This window comes from Bombina bombina, chromosome 3 (genome assembly GCF_027579735.1).
Source record: "Bombina bombina isolate aBomBom1 chromosome 3, aBomBom1.pri, whole genome shotgun sequence".
Lineage (NCBI taxonomy): Eukaryota > Metazoa > Chordata > Amphibia > Anura > Bombinatoridae > Bombina > Bombina bombina.
Window position 1 is genome coordinate 174,161,645 of NC_069501.1, and position 27,652 is coordinate 174,189,296.

Genomic DNA, 27,652 nt, shown 5'->3' on the forward strand with positions numbered 1-27,652 from the left:
TTTCTGTTCTTTTTCACAGAAAGATTGCTAATCTTCCTGATATTCATTGTTTTGTACAAGCTTTGGTTCGTTTATAAAACCTGTCATTAAGTCAGTTTCTCCTCCTTGGAGTTTGAATTTGGTTCTGGGGGCTCTTCAAGCTCCTCCGTTTGAACCTATGCATTCGCTGGATATTAAATTACTTTCTTGGAAAGTTTTGTTTCTTTTGGCCATCTCTTCTGCTAGAAGAGTTTCTGAATTATCTGCTCTTTCTTGTGAGTCTCCTTTTCTGATTTTTCATCAGGATAAGGCGGTGTTGCAAACTTCATTTAAATTTTTACCTAAGGTTGTGAATTCTAACAACATTAGTAGAGAAATTGTGGTTCCTTCATTGTGTCCTAATCCTAAGAACTCTAAGGAAAGATCGTTGCATTCTTTGGATGTAGTTAGAGCTTTGAAATATTATGTTGAAGCTACTAAAGATTTCTGAAAGACTTCTAGTCTATTTGTTATCTTTTCTGGTTCTGGGAAAGGTCAGAAGGCTTCTGCCATTTCTTGGTTAAAGTCTTTGATTCATCATGCTTATGTTGAGTCGGGTAGAATCCCGCCTCAAAGTACTACATAAATTATGTTTTGTAGGACAACTCAAATCAAAAACTATTAAAATAGTTAGTGAGCAAGTACTACACAGAGTAGGCATAAATGAATGTGGGAATATTCAATATTCAATATCCAAAATTGTAATAGTAGAATTATAATAGGAGCTTACCAATATTACTCATTCATGCATTAGTCTGTTAGCCCATTCTCCTCCCATCCCTTATTGTACTACTTTTAATGCATTGTTAAGTACACAATTACTTTGTTTACCTTTGCCCCGATATATATAATATCATTGTATAACCTTATCTGTATATCTCTCTGTGTTGGTTGTATGTTTAACTATAAGTATAGCTTTGATTAGCGCACAGGTGTGTCAATGTATTTTTTATCCAATAAGATTTTAGATGATGAGTATGTATAGAGGTGTGACATGTAGCACTACAAGCTATGATTACGGCTATCAGCCGAAACGCGTAAGCCAACAGTGCCACACCTGGCTGCTATCTTTCTTGTGTGCCTTTTCTATTTTTAACATGTTTCAATAAAGAAGTTTTTATTTTTCGACATATCCAGGATTCCTCTTTTTTCTACTTTTACTTATTGCCAGACTTATCCTGGATTTAGTACTGTGGGGAGGTGTGTGCTAAACTTTGCAGCATTTGGAAGAGTTCTATACGGAGATCTACTGGTGATTGGCCGTGGGTGAGCGACGGAAGAAAGCCGCCTATGGGAGGCGGTCCGCTGATGGAGGCGGGTAACAGGAATGTCGGGAGCAGCTGATTGTACTCACCAGGATGCCTAGCAAACAGTAGTGGACGAGACGAGCACTTGGAGAGGTAATATATTGCCCGTGTATAATAGGTCCCAGAGGATGATCTGGTAAGGATATACGTTATGGCAGCAGTGGTATAAACTTGTATGCTTTATCTTCAAAGTCACACGCACCACCCACCAACCTTGCTTGTGTATACACATACATCTACACGGATGCTTTTCTCGATGCTGCAAGTGTATAGATTTGTTCTATAACTTTGTTCTACTTTCTCAGTGGGATTCAGAGTTTTTTTTCACATATCTCTTTGTATTATTTGAGTACCTTACTGGCAGTACTAGCACTCTGTTCTCACTTTTTTATTAGCACACACTGAGAGAACATTTACTGAGTTTAATCCCCCACAGAACAATGGAGGAAATGGCACATTTACCTATACAACCAACCAATCAGATGTTTTACTCCTTGCCTTATAGAGCTAGACAAGAAAGGACTTTCAATTGTGACGTTATATTTTCAGAAGATAAGAGTGTTTTGGCACACTCTTTGAAATGATGGAGAACTTGCTGGTTAAAGAATCAAAGATTCAGTGGGACATTTGGACTCTAGAGAAATATAGATCACTGAAGATGATCCCTAGGGGTCTTCGTATTTTCAAATTTCCCACTTTTGATGTGGACTGTAATGAGAAAGATTTCATAGATGAGTGGAATAAAGTTTTGTCCAACTGTTCTTTGAATCTGATGTTGCTCATATTACTGTTCAAGACCAAACAATTAGATAAAATCAAAGTAGAGATTGCTGAAATGCAGGCAGAATTAAATTTACGAAGTTCAGCAACTGAGTTTGCAAAATTTGATAACATATTAAGGGGTATTTTTTCCACAAGCAGGTCCACTATCATGGAGAGAAAACACACGAAATTCCTTAGGGACAAACATGATTATATAACTAACTCTGTATACATTTGGAGTAAAAAACAAAGTGGCTTACAAAGACCTAATCAACCTAGATTTGGGAGGAGAAGAGGGGGAAACAGAAACCGACAGAGACAAAATACTAATACCAAGAATGTGACTTTTACTGGTAGTGGACAGAGTACAGCACAGATGGTAGTGATGAGGCACTCATCCCTAATGTGAGCAATAAAGTAAGTGTTGTGAAAAATTCTGTCCAGACTGTGGAATCACAGGGTGCTTCTGAACACTTGAATACAACCAGTGCTCATAGCACTGCCATGTTGCACCCTGCGGAATCACAGCAGACAGTAAGATCGAAATATAACTCTAATCACTCAAGTAATTATTCACAGGCAACAACTAGTGCACCACAGTACTCTGTTACACAATACCCAGGCAATCAGGGCCTTATGGAGCAGGTTTTTCCCCAGGACCAAATTACACACAAAGGGGGGGGCACTACTGCCAAGACACTAGATCACAACAACCTGCAGGGGCAGCAAAGGTACCAATTAAGGCAAGTGAAACCAACCACCAAGTACAAATAGATATCACACATAGTAATGTGATTAATCTTTCATCTACATCTCTAACTACAAAACAGTTGAGAGTTCTTAGTTTGGGTCTGAATTTCTCTCCAACAAATGATTTTGATGTTTTTAAAACTCTCTTGGATCTGAATAAATTTATCAGAAATGTAACTTTGAAAAAATATTTTGCAAATTCTACAGAGTATATTCAGACTACACATACAGATGTCTCAGAAACCAATACAGAGTCTCTAACCTTTTCTCAATCTTGCGATGTTGTTTCTTTACAACAACTACAAATGGAAACTAAGAATGACACACAGAGTACACACAATAGGGGTCCCACCATGAAAAACAAGTCTTCTTTCTATCCTATACACATTCAAGGCAACATTCTAGAAACTTTCTATAATAGGGTCGAGAAAGACCTTATTGCACTAAAAAGTACTAACAAACAGCCCAAAAATAACATGAGCTTAAAGGAGAGGACAGCAATCAAAGAGCTAAAAGAAAATACAAGCTTTACTATACGTAAAGCCGACAAAGGCGGCATGACTGTTGTCCTGGACCGGGAAGCTTATGTTGCAGAGGCCATTAGACAATTAGGCAATGGTGAGGAATATTCTATCTTGAAGGGGGACCCCACCTCTATCTTCAAGAGGGAGCTTTTGGACATTTTGGATGAGGGAGTTGAACAGGGTTTCATAGATTCAGCTACTTTTTTATATCTGGTACCGCATTTTCTAAAAATTCCCCTGTTCCATCATTTCCCAAAGGTCCACAAGTCCCTCATTGAAGTCAAGGGATGCCCCATTGTCAGCGGAGTTGACTTTCTTTTATGAAATCTATCAGAGTGGGTAGACTGCATCCTACAGCCACTTGTGACCTCTCTACCATCATATTTGTGTGACACCAAGCATTTATTACAGCTTGCTGAAGAGGTAGTTTGGATATCGCAATCCAAGTGGATAACTGTAGATGCAGTCTCGCTATACTCTTGTATACTGCATTGCAAAGGCCTAGAGGCTATCTGTTTTTTCTTGGAGAACTTCACTGATTACTCAGAATCATTCAAAATTTTCATTGTCAATGTAGTGGGCTTCCTTCTAACCCATAACTACTTTATGTTTGAGGGGGTTTACTATCTCCAATGGTGTGGAACGGCAATGGGGGCTAAATTTGCCCCCTCGTACGCGAACTTATTCCTAGGTTTTTGGGAATTCTTCCACATCTTTGGAGATAGTAACCCCTTCCGTGTCTATATGTCTCTTTATAAGAGATACATAGACGATTTCATCTTTATATGTACAGGAAACCAGTTACAAGCTGAAGAATTTTGCTCATACCTCAATTGCAATGATATGAACCTGAAATTCACTTTTGAATTTAATGAGACAACTATCCACTATTTGGATGTGACACTTATGGGGCTCTCTAATGGGAGAGTTAAGACTGTGTCTTACAGAAAACCCATTTCAGGGAATTCAGTCCTCTTTGGCACCAGTTGCCATCCTAAACATGTACCTGAGGCTATTGCCAAAGGAGAAATGATTCGACTTAAGAGAAACTGTTCTGATGAGAATGATTTCAGGGAATTAGCAAGTGACTTAGAAACTAGACTCCAACATAGAAAGTATACTAAAAAAGCCATCTGCAGGGCCAAACAGTCCGTGATCACTAAAACCAGAGATAGCCTTCTCAAACAGAATAGGGAAAGAAAGAATGACAATACTGCACTATCATCCAATAGGGTCACCTTTGTAACCACACATAGTGGTCAGTATAAAGACATATGTTCGATTGTACGCAAACATTTCAAAATACTTCAAGCAGATGAAAAATTGGTGAATACCATAAAAGAAGGAGTCAGGTGCGATATAGGAAAGGTCCCACTTTGGGCTCTCTCCTATCACCCACTATGCTACCCACAAATACTAGAAATGTAAGTGCTTGGATGAGACACCAGGGCATGTACAAGTGTGGGCATAACAGGTGTAAACCTTGTGACTATGTCAGGATTGGCAATACGTTCTCTAGTTTTGTCACAGGGAAGATTTATAACATCAAATCTTGTCTTAATTGCACCTGTAAAGATGTTATATATGTATTGAACTGCTCTCAGTGTCTAGCACTCCGGTTGTGCAACATTTTGGGGTATACCATGGTGGTAATCTTGCCAGCTTTTCATGGTGTGCTATCGAGATGGTGCATAAACCTAAAAGGGGCAGTTCTGTAGATCGCATGTTGGAGTTGAGGGAGGCTTTTTGGATCTTTACATTGGAAACCAGGATTCCCAGTGGCCTCAACTCCAAGTACGACATTATGAACCTTTGGTGACCAGTCTTTTATCATCTTTTCATTTTCAATATTCAATTTTTGTTTTAGGTTTAGGGTTTACGCCTACCCTCACACAATATGTCTGTTCAATGTGTGGCATAAATCTCCTATTATAATTCTACTATTACAATTTTGGATATTGAATATTGAATATTCCCACATTCATTTATGCCTACTCTGTGTAGTACTTGCTCACTAACTATTTTAATAGTTTTTTGATTTGAGTTGTCCTACAATCACTGGCCTCACTAACTACGCTTTATCCCCTTTAGGAATTATATGATCAATTACTTATATGCATGCGAGCTATGATTCTCACATAGTATTTCTCTATTCAAGCTTACCAATATTACTCATTCATGCATTAGTCTGTTAGCCCATTCTCCTCCCATCCCTTATTGTACTACTTTTAATGCATTGTTAAGTACACAATTACTTTGTTTACCTTTGCCCCGATATATATAATATCATTGTATAACCTTATCTGTATATCTCTCTGTGTTGGTTGTATGTTTAACTATAAGTATAGCTTTGATTAGCGCACAGGTGTGTCAATTTATTTTTTATCCTATAAGATTTTAGATGATGAGTATGTATAGAGGTATGACACATAGCACTACAGGCTATGATTACGGCTATCAGCCGAAACGCGTAAGCCAACAGTGCCACACCTGGCTGCTATCTTTCTTGTGTGCCTTTTCTATTTTTAACATGTTTCAATAAAGAAGTTTTTATTTTTCGACATATCCAGGATTCCTCTTTTTTCTACTTTTACTTATTGCCAGTCTTATCCTGGATCTGGTACTGTGGGGAGGTGTGTGCTAAACTTTGCAGCAGTTGGAGGAGTTCTATACGGAGATCTACTGGTTATTGGCCGTGGGTGAGTGACGGAAGAAAGCCGCCTATGGGAGGCGGTCCGCTGACAGAGGCGGGTAACAGGAACATCGGGAGCAGCTGATTTTACTCACCAGGACGCTTAGCAAACAGTAGTGGACGAGACGAGCACTTGGAGAGGTAATATATTGCCCGTGTATTGTAGGTCCCAGAGGATGATCCTGTAAGGATATACGCTATGGCAGCAGTGGTATAATCTTGTATGCTTCATCTTCAAAGTCACACGCACCACCCACCAAACTTGCTTGTATATACACATACATCTAGACGGATGCTTTTCTCGATGCTGCAAGTGTATGGATTTGTTCTATAACTTTGTTCTACTTTGTCAGTGGGATACAGAGTTTTTTTTTCACATATCTCTTTCCTTAATATAGTTACAAAGGAATTTTTACAAATCAAAGAAAAAAACATGTCGAATATAAGTAAGGATGACATTGAAGCCTTAACTAAGATTTTGATTAAACCATCAGATAAGGGAGGAAATGTGGTCATTTGGGAAAAGGACCAATATGTTTCTGAGGCAAATAGACAACTTTGTGATGACAAATGTTATAAACTGCTCTTTTCCAATCCAACCGTACAATACTTGGAGAAATACAACAACATGATTGATACAGCCAAAAAAGATAGTCTTATAAGTCTTAAGGAATGGCAATTCTTACAAGTTAAACATCCAAAAGTAGCCACACTCTATCTACTTCCTAAAGTACATAAAGACAAAATTAAACCACCTGGAAGGCCGATCATGTCCAGTATTGGCAGCCTTTGTTAACAAGCCAGCAGATTTCTGGATCTTTACTTATGAGACATAGTATGGACATTGCCATCTTTTATAAGAGACACTATGGATATATTAAGTAAAATCAATTGCATAACCGTTGAAAATGACACAATGTTGATAACTTGTGATGTAGAATCACTCTACACTTCTATAAAACATGAGAAATGGTGTGCTGCAGTGAGATACTATCTGAATATGCAAGTAACTGACAAATCCAAACAAAATTATTTCATTGTATTATTACTTAATTTTGTCTTGAAACATAATTACTTCATGTTTAGTGATTGGTTCTACCTACAAGCCCAGGGCACAGCAATGGGTTCTTCATGTGCCCCAACCTATGCTAACATCTATTTAGGTTGGTGGGAAAGGGAGGTTGTCTTTCATGATAACCTATATCAGTACACTCAGTACATTCAGCTTTAATGTAGGTATATAGATGACCTGTTCATCATTTGGACAGGGAACAAAGCTCAATTCAAACAATTCATAACCATACTAAATATGAATGATCTCAACCTCAAATTGACATATAACATTAGCACCGAAATGGTGGAGTTTCTTGATGTAATACTATATAAGAATGTTGACATTCAATTGAAATCTGATTTATTTTGTAAAGAGACTGCAACTAATTCTGTACTACAGTATGACAGCTGCCATACTCAACAGACAAAAGAGCTATCCCGACAGGGGAATTCCTATGCATTAGACAGAATTGTTCTGATGACGCTGTATTCTATAAGAGAGCAGAAGAGCTTAAAGTCTGTCTTAAGGATAGAGGCTATACTCGTCAGATAATTAGGAAAGCCTTTCAGAGGGCCAAACGCACTCCTAGAGATCACCTATTAGTACCAAAAATAAAGAGTACTAACATTGAAGAGAAAATCAGATTTGTCAGTACCTTCACTTCAGAACATGAGCTTATAAATAAAATACTGAACAGACACACACATATTCTTAAGACAGAATGCTCACAAGTTGGAGAAGGGCACCAACAAATGGAAACAAACTGGTAAGAAGCCATTTTGTAAGGAAGAAGACTAACAACTATATTTGCGGAACATATGCCTGTGGTTCATGCAGTTTTTGCAAATATGTGACTAATATCAGGGAATTTAAGACCTTAACAGGATCCACAAAATTAATGTACGGATTTGCAAATTGCAGAACGAGGAATGTCGTATACTGCCTAGCCTGCATATGTGGCAAAAAATACATTGGTATTACAACACAGGAAATATGGACTAGATTAGGGGAACATCTGAATAGCATCAAGAATTGCCAAGATGACAAAAAGAACCATAAGAATTTGACCCCAGTAGCTAGACACTACTTAAAATCCCATGGAACAAATCCAACACTTAATATATATGTCCTACAGGTTATTAAACCAGGGATAAGAGGTGGCAATGTAGAGTCTATGCTGCTACAGGATGGATGGATATTCTGGCTAAATACAATGGCACCATCTGGCGTTAATGAACAGGATGGATATAATTCTTTTTTGTAACAACCACTAATTTCAAGTAATTTGCCTTTCATTACAGTCCATTACTTTCATCTAACATTCTAACTAGTGTTTATTTTGTTCCACATACCCGTAGTATTTTGAATTATATTCATTTATGTTAGCCATATAGTGATGATCCAATTCTTTCAATATGGGATATATGATGTTACATCTAACAATGACTTGAATCACTGATTATGAGACAGGGACACAAATTCATAGTCATTTGTTGATCATTACAGCATTATATTGACATGGAATGCTGTTGCTAAAGTGTCGAATATTATGACATAACAGTTACTTTACATTAAGTCTACGACTAATTTTACTCAACATGTGACTACATACTATCAATAATGGAACGGACCATTCTTTCAATAGAACTATATGGCTGTTGACATACCCTAAGAATTACCTATATGTGACCACATAGTATTAGGAATGGGATTGATCCCCCCTTTAATGGAATTATATTAATGTTGATACACTATAAAAGATACCTATATGTTTAATTATCCAGGTATATTCTCCAAATGTATTTACTTAGCAAACTCAGTATTCTACATTATTATCAAACGGTTATATTTATATTGAAGAGGTTTCTTAAATAAATAGATAACGATATATCGTTGTGTTATACTATGCTGTTATACTATACTAAGTATTTGAGTACTAACGTATCCATACAGAGTTTCAACACTAACATGATCATACTTCATATACACAACGATCAACATCATAGGTGTGTGTTTACTGTGCCAAGTTGTCTAGTAAATAGTCCTAGCTCCAATAAATACAACCTGCACATATTAGCGTATCCCCCTCAATATTATGAACTTTGTATAATTGATTATTTGGGAATATTTCAATATGTAGATGGGTGTTTACTCACAAATCCATTACGTGTGACAACTCAAATTATTGGCACATAACATAAACATAACAAAATTATTACGTGTATCAAGTATTTCATTCGGACCCTATACTTCAATTATATTTGGAGACGATACTAACATATAGTTAACACTATTATTAATAGTAATTCGTAGGGCATTTTGAGCTATGCATTATTGCAGTCATGCTATAGTGATGCATTTCGAATTGTGTCAATATTCGTCAGTACAGGACTACCAATCCGGTAGCCATTTCTGTGATAGGCTCTGAACAGAGGGGTGTGTGTTCACACACCCTTTTTTGATTGGTTCTGAACTTGAATAATAAGCACAGGGCAGACCCAGCTCAGGTTAGCCTTTGACAAAGCCATTGTTGGCGAAATGCGCATCAGGCATTTCCCTGAGCTGGCAGCCACTGTATTAGCTTAATAATCGGCACTTATGGCGATAACATTGATTTATTTATAGTTACTCTACTATTGTTAGATGTATCCCTACCTCGGACTAGCGCTTTTATTAATGGTAATTTGTGGCGAGGACTAGTCTTACCTTTAGCTTAATTTGTTGGGCGCTTTTCCTTGGTAGTAGGATATCTTAGCTACTAACTCACTGCTGCTATCGGTCATTCCTATAGTACTTAGTATATCGGTAGTTGTTTGTTTGCTCTGGATCTGCACCGTTAATAGCCAATAGCCAATAATTATGTTAGAATCCTTGAATTATTATTACGGTGCTTATCCATTATAACATGCTAATTGGTAATCTTAACTATAGTATACTATATGGGGCTTTTTTGATGTGCCTTTTGGATTTGGATTTTTAGTGGTTTTCAACCATGGGGCTCACCTCACTCTACAGTTAATTTGTTGTGGTGCTTCCCCTGTGGTACATTCACTTGCAGCTTTTTTGTTTGTAGCAACAATTCAATTCATTATCAGACATAGTAATTATTTGTTGATATCTCATTCGCCATACTGCTGTGTGGCTACCAGCTCATTACCAATATTAATCTAAGTTTTAATGCACTCACCTATCTCACATATATTTTTAATTATTTTTTAACTAATATCTAATTAAAGTTATATCTTATATTTAGTTGGGTCTCCTTGCTTATTAATGCATGGGCATGCTGATAATTAATTTTATCCTCCTTTGAGTGCTCAGTATTTATGTCCATCTTTTCTTTACCCTCCCCTTTTTTTGTTATACATTTTACACTAAGGACAGTGATCTGCCCCCACGTCTCTTGATAGATTATAGTATACTTTTCTAGAATATCTAGAACATAAATTAGGATTTATGATCAGTGGGGCCTTAATTGAGAATTACCCTAAAAACTCTCATATTACATTAGTGACTAATGTAGCAATATAAATACCGGAAACAAAAAGTAAACATATTTTCTAAAGAAAACTGTAATGTTACCATATGTAATTACAGTATGGATGCTATTTTTGGGGGAAAGCCTTTGTGTATTCTTATCTTACAGAAGGTATCCTATCCCAGCTTATTTAGAAACAAGGTTAGCGCCCAGAATTTTTGTTGTTTTAAAATATAACTAATCCCTTAATTACAGTTTTGCATAATCAACACAATTATAATAATACCCTTTTTACCTCTGTAATTACCTTGTATCTAAGCATCTGCAGACTGCCCCCTTATATCAGTTCTTTTGACAGACTTGCATTTTAGCCAATCAGTGCTCACTCCTCAGTAAATTCATGTGCATGAGCTCAATGTTATCTATATGAAACACACGAACTAACGCCCTCTAGTGGTCAAAATGCATTCAGCTAAGAGGCGGCCTTCAAGGTCTAAGAAATTAGCATATGAACCTCCTAGGTTTAGCTTTAAACTAAGACTACCAAGAGAATGAAGCAAAATTGGTGATTAAAGTAAATTGGAATGATTTTTAAGATTACATGCCCTATTTGAACCATGAAAGTTTTTTTGGACTTGACTGTCACTTTAATAGATTTTTTTCTGTCTTAAAACGACAGTAAACAAAGACTAATGCAATTTTAAAAACATTGCACTACACAGAGAACGTATAGCCCAAGCAGACTTCAGAAAAAGCCACGCAAATTGTTATTTTGCACCCTCATGGGTGATATTACTAACAGTACCAAATCTCTTAGGCTCTGATAGCTCTTTTCTTTTCTATGATGGTGAAGGCATGTCAATCAGATGCATACTGTCCATGCCATATAGAAAAAGCAGAGGGCACTACTGAATTCTGCTTTTGCCTGCCTAACTATGAAACATTGTTCTAGCAGCATTGTAGCAATTGTGCAACCTGTCATTTAAGACTTAGGGGCCTATCTATCAAGCTCTGAATGGAGCTTGAGGGCCCGTGTTTCTGGCGAGCCTGCAGGCTCCCCAGAAACAGCAGTTATGAAGCAGCGGTCACAAAGACCGCTGCTCCATAACCCTGACCGCCTGCAACTGATGAGGTGCACAGGAATCGCCGGAATTCAACCCGATCGAGTACGCAACCCGATCGAGTACGATCGGGTTGATTGACACCCCGTGCTGGCGGACGATTGGATGCGAGTCTGCAGGGGGCGGCACTGCACCAGCAGCTCACAAGATCTGCTGGTGCAATGCTGAATACGGAGAGTGTATTGCTCTCCGCATTCAGCAATGTATGTCGGACCTGATCCACACTGTCGGATCAGGTCCGACAGACATTTGTTAAATATGCCTCTTAGACAAGCAAATGTATAGAAGCATGTTCTTCTTACTTTTACAGAAAAAAATAATAAAAGTGATATTGCAGTTACAAAATCTGCTTAGCTTATCTGCTCTCTATTGACTGATAGTATATATACACTTATTATCCCTTAAAGTTAAAGTAAATCCTAGCGTTTTACAAACGCTAGGATTTACTATTGAAACAAATAAAGGGCACTTTAAGATACTTCATGTAGAAAGCTCCTTTATTTGATTCAATCGGTCGCCGTTTTTAGCTGCTACAGCAGTCCACGGCTAAAAAAATTTTTGGCTAAGAGGTGACGTTTTCAACTCTTAGCCAATAGACATGCGGTAAATCTGGTTTGGCACCCATGGGAGCCGTGTTTACCGCACTGCTATAGGCTAAGAGGTGAAAACGTCACCTCTTAGCCAAACTTTTTTTTAGCCGTGCTCTGCTATAGGAGCTAAGAGCAGCGATCGATTGAATCAAATAAAGGAGCTTTCTACATGAAGTATCTTATACTTCATGAATAAAAGTGCCCTTTATTTGTTTCAATAGTAAATCCTAGCGTTTGTAAAATGCTAGGATTTACTTTCACTTTAAAGAAATGTATAGGAAATTAACCCTTTCACTGCTACCCCCCCCCTCCAGTGCTGAGCCAATTTTGAGCTTTTTGCTACCTAGATTTAAAACCAATTTTAAGTCAAATTTCTGTGAGTTACCCACACAAATTATATATTGTTTTTTAAGCAAGCCCAGCACATTAGCAATATACCATTCTTATATTTAAAATTTATGGCAGGTGAGATAGCTGCAGTAAAAATTTTTCCCTTAGATTTAAGTAAATAATACTGAAAATAGCCAAGTGACCACTGCTGTTACTGTGACAACCTTACTAAATTGTCATCAAAGGTAGCCACATGTGACCCATATGGTCTTTTGGGAGTTATAATATATATTAATGAGGTCCCTTTGTTAGAACTGAAATAAAAGCACTTTGTTTCTAGCAATGTGTTTACTGATACCACAGTTATTACCTACCTATACAGACACAATTCATATTTGTTTTTGAGAGAGGGAATTACTCTCTCAAGAATTAACTTTCTAAAGAATTAACTTTCGGCTAGAGTCTTGCATTATGAGTAAAAAAGCAGCGTTAAGCCTCATAACGCTGCTTTTTTACTACCGCTGGTATTACGAGTCTTGCAGATTTAGGGGCACTGCACACTTTTTTGGTCTTACCGCAAATCAACTTACGCAATTTGCGTATAGTCTTTTTTCTATGGGACTTCCATAGCGCCGGTATTACGAGCTTGTCCTGGGAGGCCAAAAAGTGAGCGGTACACCCTATCCCGTCAAGATTCGTACCGCATTTTAAAGTCAGTAGTTATGTAGCATAAAACTCATAACTAAAGGGCTAAAAAGTACACTAACACCCATAAACTACCTATTAACCCCTAAACCGAGGCCCAAATAAAAAAAAAAAACACCCAAAAAAATTCTAACACTAAACCCCAAGGTAATCACCAAAGTTAAATCTGGTTGGCAGCTCTGCAGCTTCATCCCGGCAGTGGTTCATCTTCATCCTGGCGGTGGTCTTCTTATTTTCATTCATCTTCTTATCTTCCGTCCCCTACGTCCCCTTCATGTGGTCACCAGCCGCACACTAAATTTTGATTAAGAGGTACCCCCTGTTTTTGAGCGTAATCGTTTACTTTTTTTTTTTTTTTTTCAGGGTTTTTTTTTTTTTTTTTGTATTAAGGACATTACATAGAAAGTAAAATACAACTGTTAGTATAGAATACAGCTATGCAAACCTTTACATCATAGTTGATAAATAGACTTGTATTCACAAAAGTGCAGTCCTTATTTTCTATCCCCTGAGGAAAGGTTGGACACTTTTGGTCCCATATTAACATTATGAATAAAAGCTGAGGGATTTTCATTAACACAGTAAACCAGAAATTATGAGAAGTAACACAGAATTTTGCATCTGTAGGAGGAGTATTGTGAACTTGGTGTAGAGTAAAAATAAAACTAGATGCTAATTTTAAAAACTGATTGATTAAAATACAACCGCACCTTCGTTTATGCCTGTGTTTCTGTGAGATATTGCCACAAACCCTTTCTAAAACACATCAATTTACCACCATAATAGGCACATATAAGAGAACCTCATAACATGTGAAGAGCTATACATAAAACAAAACTTTAAAGCAGTCTGGCAGTTATACAATGATAGGTCACGGTCCCCAGAACCTATCTGCAAAGAGTGCAAGGCCTTATTGTTAGTTAGCTCCCATAACCTTCAAAGATGTGATGAATTATTAACGCCTCACCTGTCTCACATGCGGTTGGTAAATGAGCCGGCGCTGAGCTCTGCTAAAAAAAAATAATAAAAAAAAAATATGGCAAATCCCCCTAACTGGTTAACAGTACTGTCTGCACATTCCATATAGGGACCTGTCCCACACCGCCTCGGCCACTTGCGATATAGGAGGAGTTTGAGTTAAAATATTCAATGTGCTTTAATGCCATGGGATTGCCTCATATAGAAATATATACGTTTAGGGTTACACAGTTGCTAAGGAAGTGTCCCGCCACTAAAAGCATTATCAGGCACTATCCCTGACTTTGCGATGCAAGTGTGGGTTATATATTGAGAACAGCTTGGCGTGGAGGCTTCACATATCAATTCTGTCAGCCTGTCTACAATTTAAGCATAGCGAACATAATGAATTTACATAAAAGGAAAACCAAACGTACAAGTAAAACCTAAATAAAGCAGTGCAATACATTTACAAATTTTAACGGCTGACAGACACTTTACCTTCATAACCCCTAGGAATTGTTTAAGTCGGGTATACAATTTTAGGATATAAGGCTTTATTTATATGCATGTGCCATGAAGTGTCAAATGCCGCAGGGAAAGTGACCCACTTCTCCATGGGGACCTGCAATGTATGTGGGGGTTTGCACACAGTCATGTATTTGCCCAGAGATGATGAAATCAGTGTTCCGGTTATGTTGGGAGAGTTCCATAAGTACAGTGCATTAGAAATAAAACCCTGCACTACGATGATGTTGTCATGGTCTTGTTTAGTCCCTGTGGTTCGGGATGTAAGCTGAACAGGTAGCCAACTGAAGTTGAGGGCAGGGTATTTGTGATCCAGAATGTCCGGTGGTGAGCGTAAAGGTTTCTCCATGGGTTTTTTCTCTTTAGCAGTCACATTGACTCGTCTTCTACATGTCGTATTATAGTCTGGAGGGAAAGCGCGCCTAGGAGATCAGCTTGATCTAATTCCCCTGTCAACTGTTTCTTGGATTCTGCGACCCTCCTGGGCCCAATAGGTAAGACACACTTCGGGGTCTTTGGTTGTAAAGGCAAAGGTGGCTTCGAGATTAAAGGTGGAGCTTTCTGCATGAGAGAGAGAAGGTCCTGCTCTGACGGAGCCTTGTCTATCAATTTCTGAAATAATGCCTCTAATTTAAGCATAGTACAGTCTAGCGATGTGAGGGTGTTGTCGCTCTCCGTGTCTGCTACAGTAGCCGCCATTTTCTTTTTCCGATAATTGAAGTATGCGACAGATAAACTTTACCAAGAAGGTAAGGAGGAGGGAAAAAGTAAAAAAATAAGTGAAGGAACGAAGTAGTAGGATGTGTTCTGTCCTGAATTCGGTCCTGGTTGATCACCCCTGGGGATATACCAAGGGGGGGGACGCTGCCTGTGAGATCGCCGCTGCTACAGGCCTCGATTGTCCGTTTCTGATCCTGGGATCATACGTACAGCCAAAGATAGTTGTATTAAAATGTGTAAAGATCAATTAGTTAGCTGATACCGTATTTGTGAGTTGATATTAATCGGCTTATAACCCACACTCCCAGAGCTCAGGAAAATGCGACTGCACGGAGCCGCTGCTTGGACACGCCCCCCGTAATCGTTTACTTTTAACTTGTAATGTACTCCCTAGTTAGAACAGCCATGATATTGCTTATCTCGTCACTTTAAATCTAGCCATATGTGTTTGACTACTGCAAAGGGGTAACCATCAGTCATCACCTACCTCCCAGCAGTGCATTGTTGCTTCTTAGCCAACCTAGGTATGCATTTCAACAAAGATAATAAAGAACAAAGTAAATTTGATAATATAAATAAATTGAAAGGTCTCTTAAATTGTTGTTAGCTTATATTCTGTGTGCGGATAGTTCTTGAAGGTTTTAAGACTTTTCTACAATAACTTTAGTACTTTTTTAGGGCTATGTATGCACATTTTCTTTATAAGGGAAATCAGATCCTTGCTTAACTAAGGTGATAAAAGCAGCCAATACCATCAGAATGCTAGTGCTGATATAGTTCTTGAGTTTATGGTGGGTAATAACAGGATAACAGAAGTTACTTTTTCATATGGCTGTATTAATACCATAGCCCTTTTTGACACAATTCTTATTGTAATTGTTATTGCTTACATTGCCTTGCAGGAAGTTAGCTGAGGAAGGTCTCCTTTATTATTATGAAGAAAAAAAATATTATTCTAACTTTACCCTTTTCCTTACTAAATTGATTTACATCACAAGCAGCTAGTAGGCTTATGCCCTGTTATTCATTAAATAAAGTGCCAACAAGTGCCGATCTCCCATAGGAAATAAAAAGGATCACGGCTTCTGCAAAAGTCAGCGGACATCGTCACTTGTCAGCACTATCAGCTGGTGGAGGGGGGGGTGTATTTGAAGTGTTTCTGTACAGCACAGATACTGTTTCTGTGTAGAAACAATTCAAATAATGCATACCTAACCTTACTGTAACTGTACCTACATTACCTTCCTCACACTGTAAAGTCTTGTCACTGAAAAGGTGCCAAGACAAACATAGTTTACACTCTATACCTAACCTGCAGGGCTGTTAATATATTGCACTACTGGCAATTTATCACAAGTAAAATACAGGTTACTTACCTGAAACACCCAACTAACTCCCACAGAAGGCCTACACCTACGCAATTTTTTTGTGATATCTGACTAATAAAGACAAAAAATAAAAAACCTCCATATTATAACTATATATATTTAATTATTGAATATATTTTAATTATTGAATATATTTTAAACGTATTAAATCTATACAATACTTAAATTAATATGCATTATACAAGAAAATGCATATCATTTAAACATTGTATATACATATACTGGTCCTCTAAATTATTAACCCCTAACTCGCCCTCACCCCTCAGTGCATCCTAACTCTGCTTGACTATTAACCCCCAAACTACCAATACTTCCCAAAGCAAACACCCCCTAAACTGTCACAACCCCCGACCAGAAGAAACCCCTTAAACAATTAACCGCTAAACAAACCCCAATGCAAATTAGCCTTACACTACTTAACTACCTAACATCCCTTAAGTTACAAAAAATAAAAAACACTAATATTACACAAAATAAAAAAAACACATTACAAAAAAAACAAAGCACTACCTACCAAAAATAATAAAAAACAGTTTTGCCTATTCTAAAACTAAAGTCCCCTTGAAACAAAAGGCCATCCCAAAATAATAAACCCTATGCTAATGCTAAATCCTACTCTAAAAATTGTACTGAATAGGGCATTTTGTAGTTCATTGCACTAAATTGATTAAGCTATTTCACAAAAATCCCTTATATTAAACCAAAGTAACCCCCACCTCACCCCCCAAAAAAATCCTATCTTAAAAAACCTAAACTAGAAATTGCCATGAGAAGGGCATTTGGTAGGGTATTGTCCTAAAGTGCGATATAACCAAGGTGAGGGGAGCTAAAGGTATAATTTGTGGTGTTTGTATGTTACTGTGTAACCTAAATAAGAATTTATGCTTATACGTTTTGTTAAAGAAATAATATATTTATTTTAAAACACTTTAAAACATTTTAAAACATGTTAAAAGTAAAAGCATAGAGATCTATTACTTTAAGGCATTTAAAACAAAATACAATGTATAATTTATAATAACAATACTGGAGGATTGAAAACAGTTGCTCTAATATTGTACTCTTTTTGCTTGCTTTTGTAGTCTAAGTAGTCTCTTTTAAAGCTTAAAAAGTTTTGTGTTATTGTTATTCTAGTACTCACGATTTTGTCTTGAATGTTAAAAGACTTTTTAGCTTTATGGGGTCAAGAAAAACCGTTGAGGAGGCAATATACGTATGGAGTGAATACAGCCTTTTATTTTGACAATCTTGCTTTATATGGCTTTGAAGACTAATAGGAACCAGTTGTAGATTTGTTTCTGTTTCCTTTGTTAGGAGTTACAAAGTCTTTAAGGAGGGTGATACAATGTATACCTCCTTTGGATGTGCTAAAGAAAATTCTTAGCCGTTTTTCCTCGTTGTTGTGATGCTTGAAAATTCCTCGATGTTTAGCAGGAGTTCAATTAGGAATATCCGTTTGTCTCTGAGACTGTTTACCCTATTTGTTTTGCTGGTTTGGTGTTCAGGGTTTGCAGGAGTCTCTAAGAGGCTTGGAGCGTTTAAAAATTCCTCGATCTTTAGCAGGAGTCTAATTAGGAATAGGGTATTGTCCTAAAGTAATTATAGCTCTTTTGCACATTAAATAAACCCTATGCTTAAAAAAAAACATATCCTAAAAAATAGATTACTCTGAAAAGGTCATTTGGTTCGCCATTGCCCTTAGAAAGGCATTTAATAGGGCAGTGCCTTAAAGTGAACATTTATTTTGCCCAATGCATAGGAAAATGCTGTTTGTATGTTTTTCTTTTATGTGGGTCATCAGGACAATCACACTGGAGTCTTCAGCAATAGTTTGCCATCATGTGTCTGTCTCACATGCCTTGATATCTTTCCTCCATCAACTTTATAACCTGATGGAACTTCTCCCCTTGTTCCTCACTAAAATCACCAAGATTATCCGGAAATTTGTCTATGAAGAAAGTGCTCATATTGGTACCCAAATATTTAAAGTTAGCAAGCTTGTTTTCCACCAATTCTTCAGAAATTTCTGCTTTGTGGTTACCCAAGAAGTTCTTGACAACTCAGAAATAACTGCACCAGACAGAAGCTACAACATCATTCATACATTTTTTTGAAATTCAAAACTCAGTCCAAGAAATGATCTAATTTGAAGCAATCACCATCGCTGTACAAAGCCTTAATACATTGCTTCTTCTGTTTAAGCTTGATATTGAGGGGTGGCAGAATGTGTTTTTTCCCTCTGTCAACCAATGGCTTGTAAATGATACTTCAATTGAAAGAAAAAGGCATACACATTGAGAGCACTCCCAGGTCAGATTGAAAAAAACGAATCACATAATTTGGTCCAAGGATGGTATGGGGAGACAGGAAGATTGACTATAGTTATAATATAACTTTTTTTGGGGTCAAAAAATTAAAATAGGAAAAAAATCTATTAAAACCACACTTAAGTACCGACTGTAGTATACTTATAATTGGCGTGGCAAACTGTTAATCAACAATGGTACATCCAGTCAATATCATTATGCAAAGATATCACCAATATAAGCTAAATGCATGGGGGTTAAATGTCTGTTGAGTCTCTGATGGTAGATTGTGATAGGATTAAACCACTTTACACATATGGTAAATCTGTGAGTGAGAGAGTAGAATGAATAATCTGTCCCTGTTGTAATAAACAGTTATATTGGACAGCTGATAGCTATGAGCGAGATCTAAAGATGAGGATGTGATGCAGACCAGATCTTGTGAATGAACTTGTTGACAGGGTATATGACTCAAAGTGTTAACAACATATGTTCACTGTGAATAAAGGTGATGTAAAATACATCATCAAAGTATTGCACAAGTAGATATTATGGCCTAGAGCATGTGATCTGATCAATGCTAGCAGATGCACAGGTTACTGTATGTAGTAAAGACATGTAACTGAGTAACTAATGAATGCAATTACTGGTAAACTACCAAGATGCTGGAGATACAGAAATATGCTTATTGGCATTACTTAAAGTATAATACACTGTGCTCCTGTGGTGTGATACTTATGAACAGAGTATCCAAAGTAACGAATTACTTGTCTGAATATTCTTCGTCAGTTAGGTTTGTATATGCCAGAGGATTGTTAAAATTTAGTGCACTATAGCGGATATGAAATGTGTCCGATTCAATTAATACTCATTAATGAGGGTCAGTCTATGGTGATGAATCCGACCTTAGTAGTATAAATCATCTGCTTGAATAATACACTGTGATATGTAATTCACCAGGCAAACCGCCTGACGGTATAGATGAAAATTTTGTGGTGTCACAAGAACGTGAAGTAAAATTCTAATACTAAGTATCAAAACTGTTTATATAATCAATACTATCCCAATAAATTGCGGTAATATTTCAGTTGGCATAACATCTGTAGTCACGAGTGTGTCATGCTAAAGTTCATTAAGTGTTAGAGATAATGTGGCATCCAACCGGCTTGTGTAAGTTTTAAATGCTCACTTACTATAAGTGTTCTCATATAGTTGCTGCTAAGTATTCGGGCTAAATCACAATGCGGGGGATCAAATTTGGCAGCAGCGCGCCGCCCACACTATTTAAATACTGGACTACAGCAAGTGCCTCTGTATTGAAAATATAAAGTGTGGGTTAGTAGTAGTGTAACCCAAAAATCATTAAACATAAGGTATAAATGTTAATGTATTCTACCGTGTAGGAGAATATCGTTAGCAATGTATCAATTTAACTAGTTATGTGGAAATAACGACTAAACATACTTAGAGTTACAATTGTGTCTGCCTAGTTATGTTATGCTATAGGCTGTATAAGCCAGTAAATCAGTTGCTGTTGGTCTGCTGAATATGCAACGTCTCAAACCCACTATCGTCTGCTTATACTGTCCACTTAAGGTATAAAGTCAAAGCATTAGGTCAGCTACGTACGTGCTATGGTTTATACGCTGTAATGTATCAACGGAAATACCTAGATCTACAGTTATACTCTGTCACAGACACACTTGCGCTTATTTATGGCTTAGAAAGTGATTACACTGCGTTGGGTTCGCTTAGTAAATAATAATATATTATTATGAGCCATACACTGTCAAAATAATTAAGGTCCGCTCACACTTGATATGTATTCGGTTAATTAAATGTCTGGTTCAGATAACGCTCCTTAATAAGATATACATTTAAACACTCTCATTCACTATATAGATCAAGAATGGGTATATAATGCAAATGGCTGCCAGTTGCCACTCTTTATATTTGCAGCTATATCAATAATGAATACTTGTGAAACAAATACATGCTGCAAACGTTGACTACAGTAATTCCTCTGAAGCTTAAGGCTTGCTAAAAACACATGAGATCCTAGGACTCCTCACCATTGCCCTAACGTCCCTAACATATTTTGCAACATTACATGGCTTTTTCAAAGGTGAACGCGCCGCACTATAGTCGGCTATTTAAGGCTATTTTGAATCACTCCCCCAATAGGCGTGTGTGTGCCTTCTGACCTATCACTGACAAGTGTGATGACGTCATATGGAGGTGGATGTTGACAGAATTATGCCAAGAATAATTAACTGTTTCATGGCTGTAGAGATCGACAGAGGCACATTAGCTTAGATATCTATTAAGAACGGATTCTCATATTGTTAATAAGGACTAAATGATATTGGCGTGTACTATGGCTAATATAATTTGTTTTATATACATGTATTTGTGAATAAAATCAGAATCGATATACCACAGCTAGATATTGTCTCATATTTTAATATTAGAACCACAGGCTTGTTTGCTTCTGAATTACTTAGTGTAAGCAAGTACTAGAATTATTGTAATAGTACTATATGTAATGTGGATACTTAAATATATTTCATCCTTAATCAAAAAGTGAAATATTTATAGATAGGGAATTCTTCCACGTAAGGTGGTCTATATTACTATGTGGAGGGATGACTGCGATCAATGTATACTTGAATAATTTATAATAAATTTATTCATGTATGAATATAACAGAGATCTGCAAGTGATGAAAATAATGAATGAGTAAATGTGTCGTTGACAATTTGAGATTTAAAGCTCAAAAGTAACAAAAATGTGCTGGGAATGTGTTAGGTTATTTTGATTATTTGTGATCCAAATATAATAATATTCTAATTGAGCTATTATTACTGGAATTATGTGATAAAATAAGTGAACACAAAAAGAATGCATGACAGCTTATACAGAGATGCGCATTAAGAGGTTAGGAGTGTGTTGGCATTAAATTGAAGTTAAAAGTGGGGAGTGAGAGTGATCCACAAAATAAAAATAAATGAATAAAAAATAATAAAATATAAAATAAAAATAAAAATAAAAAAATAATAATATAAAAAATAATTAAAAAGAAGGAGTTGAATAATGTTTTTAGTGCTGGATATAGTATATTTATGGTGAGAAAAAATTAATATGATGTGTGACAAATCAGTGAAACTGATTAATGTGATTTTTTGAGTGAGTGAGATATTGCTCGTATCAAATGATGATAAAATGTGTGAGTATGTGAGATGAAAGTCGCAGATTCACATCAACGATAATATTTGTATAAGAGTAAATATTGATACGCTTTTGCATAGATGAAAAGTTGCTTAGATATCATGTAAGGGAAATTATAAGATGTTATACAGTTCCCTTATATGTGATTAAAAAAGGGGGAAAAAATTGTTTGTTTAAAGAAAATCGATTTACTTTCTGCCTGTAGCAGAATATTTTCCAGGTTTCCACCTCTTATGCCTAGTTGTATTTTTTCTATTCCAAAACATTTGAGTTCAGATTGTTTAGAATTGTGTCGCTTGAGAAAATGACGTGCTACAGAAGTTACCCTCCTGAAGGTCTTTAGCAGCATTTTTTATGTTCCTCAGATGTTCTTGTCATCTTAGTCTGATTTTTCTTGTTGTCATGCCTACATAGGTCTTGTTTCATTTGCATTGGAGGGCATAGACAACTCCCTCTGTGTGGCAATTGATGTAAGATCTAATTTTATGCATTGTTTGAAATAGGTAGCAAATTTCCTCTTTTTTGACCATGAAACTACACGTGCTACATGTGCCACATTTAAATTAGCCCTTCTTGAATGCTCCTTTTGTTTTTGGTCCTTGTAGATGGCTTGGGCTAATCAAGTCCTTGAGATTACGAGTTCTCCTGAAGCCTGTTTGGACTCTCTCTCCCATAATATGTGATAGTATGGGATCGGAGGTTAAAATATGCCAATCTTTTTGTAGAATATCCAGTACTTCTGTACTCTTGGGGTTGTAAGTCGAAATAAATCTGATTTGTTCTTGTTGAGATTTATTTTTCTTTTTTAACAGATCTTGTCTGAGTGTGTTTTTGGCTTTAAATTCTGCCTTTTTGATAGACCTTCAACTGTACCCTCTGGATATTAGTCTTTCAGTTACTTATTTGGCTCTCTGTTTGTAATTTTCTTCAGTGGAACAATTGCGTCTCATTCGTAGAAATTCGCTCACTGGAAGGGCTTTGCTTGTGTTGGGGGCGTGTGCACTTGTGCTGTGTAGTAGACTGTTTGTGGCTGTCTTTTTGCGATGAACATTCCTGTTTCAGTTTTATTAATCTGAAGATTTAAAAAATTGATCTTGGTTTGATCTACTTCGTAAGTTAATTTAATTTTGAGGTTGTTGGAATTCAACTTTGCCATGAATTCGTCCAGTTCGTTCTTTGTGCCCTCCCATACGAAGAGCACGTTATCAATGTAACGAATCCATAAGGGGATTCAGTTCAAGTCACCAGTGTTGTCATCTGAGAAAACATGTCTCTGCTCCCACCAGCCTAGGAAGAGATTGGCGTAGGTGGGAGCACAGGCGGTACCCATAGCGGTACCTCTTATTTGGAGGTAAAAACCATTATTGAATGTGAAGAAGTTATGTGTGAGAATGAACTTTAAGAGTTGCAGTACAAAGTCATCATGTGCAGGGTCTTCTTCCGAACCCATGGACAGGAACCACTTGACAGCTTGGATGAATAAATCATGATTGATACATGTATAAAGTGATTCCACGTCCGCTGTGACTAACCATGTGGTAGGAGAAAGGTGTACATTTTCTAACTGAACCAGAACATCTGTTGTGTCCTGTACATATGAAGGTAATTGAGGGAGAAAATTTCTTAATCTGAAGTCTATGTATTTGCTCGCTTTTTCAGTGAGGCTATGGATGCCAGAAACAATCAGGCGACCGGGTAGATGATTTTTGTTTTTATGGATTTTTGGGATTAAGTAAAAGGTCGCCACACAGAGGGAGTTGTCTATGCCCTCCAATGCAAATGCAACAAGACCTATGTAGGCATGACAACAAGAAAAATCAGACTAAGATTACAAGAACATCTGAGGAACATAAAAATTGCTGCTAAAGTTCTTCAGGAGGGTAAAAATGTGACTTCTGTAGCACGTCATTTTCTCAAGCGACACAATTCTAAACAATCTGAACTCAAATGTTTTGGAATAGAAAAAATACAACTAGGCATAAGAGGTGGAAACCTAGAAAATATTCTGCTACAAGCAGAAAGTAAATGGATTTTCTTGCTTAATACGGTTCAATCGTACGGACTAAATAAATACAACAATTTTGTTTAATTTCTGTAATTTATGAGGATTCAAGGTTGCCTCTAACTCAACAGTTTAAACAAACATTTTTTTCCCTCTTTTTTAATCACATATAACGGAACTGTATAACATCTTATAATTTCCCTTACATGATATCTAAGCAACTTTTCATCTATGCAAAAGCGTATCAATATTTACTCTTATACAAATATTATCGTTGATGTGAATCTGCGACTTTCATCTCACATACTCACACATTTTATAATCATTTGATACGAGCAATATCTCACTCACTCAAAAAATCACATTAATCAGTTTCACTGATTTGTCACACATCATATTAATTTTTTCTCACCATAAATATACTATATCCAGCACTAAAAACATTATTCAACTCCTTTTTTATTATTTTTTATATTATTTTTATTTTTTATTTTTTTATTTTATATTTTATTATTTTTATTTTGTGGATCACTCTCACTCCCCACTTTTAACTTCAATGTAATGCCAACACACTCCTAACCTCTTAATGCACATCTCTGTATAAGCTGTCATGCATTCTTTTTGTGTTCACTTACTTTATCACATAATTCCAGTAATAATACCTCAATGGGAATATTATTATATTTGGATCACAAATAATCAAAATAACCTAACACATTCCCAGCACATTTTTGTTACTTTTGAGCTTTAAATCTCAAATTGTCAACGACACATTTACTCATTCATTATTTTCATCACTTGCAGATCTCTGTTATATTCTTACATGAATAAATTTATTATAAATTATTCAAGTATACATTGATCGCAGTCATCCCTCCACATAGTAATATAGACCACCCTACGTGGAAGAATTCCCTATCTATAAATATTTCACTTTTTGATTAAGGATGAAATATATTTAAGTATCCACATTACATATAGTACTATTACAATAATTCTAGTACTTGCTTACACTAAGTAATTCAGAAGCAAACAAGTCTGTGGTTCTAATATTAAAATATGAGACAATATCTAGCTGTGGTATATCGATTCTGATTTTATTCACAAATACATGTATATAAAACAAATTATATTAGCCATAGTACACACCAATATCATTTAGTCCTTATTAACAATATGAGAATCCGTTCTTAATAGATATCTAAGCTAATGTGCCTCTGTCGATCTCTACAGCCATGAAACAGTTAATTATTCTTGGCATAATTCTGTCAACATCCACCTCCATATGACGTCATCACACTTGTCAGTGATAGGTCAGAAGGCACACACACGCCTATTGGGGGAGTGATTCAAAATAGCCTTAAATAGCCGACTATAGTGCGGCGCGTTCACCTTTGAAAAAGCCATGTAATGTTGCAAAATATGTTAGGGACGTTAGGGCAATGGTGAGGAGTCCTAGGATCTCATGTGTTTTTAGCATGCCTTAAGCTTCAGAGGAATTACTGTAGTCAACGTTTGCAGCATGTATTTGTTTCAAAAGTATTCATTATTGATATAGCTGCAAATATAAAGAGTGGCAACTGGCAGCCATTTGCATTATATACCCAGTCTTGATCTATATAGTAAATAAGTGTGTTTGAATGTATATCTTATTAAGGAGCGTGATCTGAACCAGACATTTAATTAACCGAATACATATTGAGTGTGAGCGGACCTTATTAATTTTGACAGTATATGGATCATAATAATATATTATTATTCACTAAGCGAACCCAACGCAGTGTAATCACTTTCTAAGCCATAAATAAGCGCAAGTGTGTCTGTGACAGAGTATAACTGTAGATCTAGGTATTTCCGTTGATACATTACAGCGTATAAACTTTCACTTTATACCTTAAGTGGACAGTATAAGCAAACGATAGTGGGTTTGAGACGTTGCATATTCGGCAGACCAACAGCAACTGATTTACTGGCTTATACAGCCTATAGCATAACACAACTAGGCAGACACAAGTGTAACTCTAAGTATGTTTAGTCGTTATTTCCACATAACTAGTTAAATTGATACATTCCTAATGATATTCTCCTACACGGTAGAATACATTAACATTTATACCTTATGTTTAATGATTTTTGGGTTACACTACTACTAACCCGCACTTATATTTTCAGTATGGAGGCACTTGCTGTAATCCAGTATTTAAATAGTGTGGGCAGCGCGCTGCTGCCAAATTTGATCCCCGGCGTTGTGATTTAGCCCAAATACTTACCAGCAACTATATGAGAACACTTATAGCAAGTGAGCATTTAAAACTTACACAAGCCGGTTGGATGACACATTATCTCTAACACTTAATGAACTTTAGCATGACACACTCGTGACTACAGATGTTATGCCAACTGAAATATTACCACAATTTATTGGGATAGTATTGATTATATAACATCAGTTTTGATACTTAGTATTAGAATTTTACTTCACGTTCTTGTGACACCACATAATTTTCATCTATACCATCAGGCGGTTTGCCTGGTGAATTACACATTGCAGTGTATTATTCAAGCAGATGATTTATACTAATAAGGTCGGATTCATCACCATAGACTGACCCTCATTAATGAGTATTAATTGAATCGGACACATTTCATATCCGATATAGTGCACTAAATTTTAACAATCATCTGGCATATACAAACCTAACTGACGAGGAATATTCAGACAAGTAATTAGTTACTTTGGATACTCTGTTCATAAGTATCACACCACAGGAGCACAGTGTATTATACTTTAAGTAATGCCAATAAGCATATTCCTGTATCTCCAGCATCTTGGTAGTTTACCAGTAATTGCATTCGTTAGTTATGTCTTTACTACATACAGTAACCTGTGCATCTGCTAGCATTGATCACATCACATGCTCATAGGCAATAATATCTACTAGTGCAATACTTTGATGATGTATTTTACATCACCTTTATTCACAGTGAACATATGTTGTTAACACTTTGAGTCATATACCCTGTCAACAAGTTCATTCACAAGATCTGGTCTGCATCACATCCTCATCTTTAGATCTCGCTCATAGCTATCAGCAGTCCAATATAACTGTTTATTACAACAGGGACAGATTATTCATTCTACTCTCTCACTCACAGATTTACCATATGTGTAAAGTAGTTTAATCCTATCAC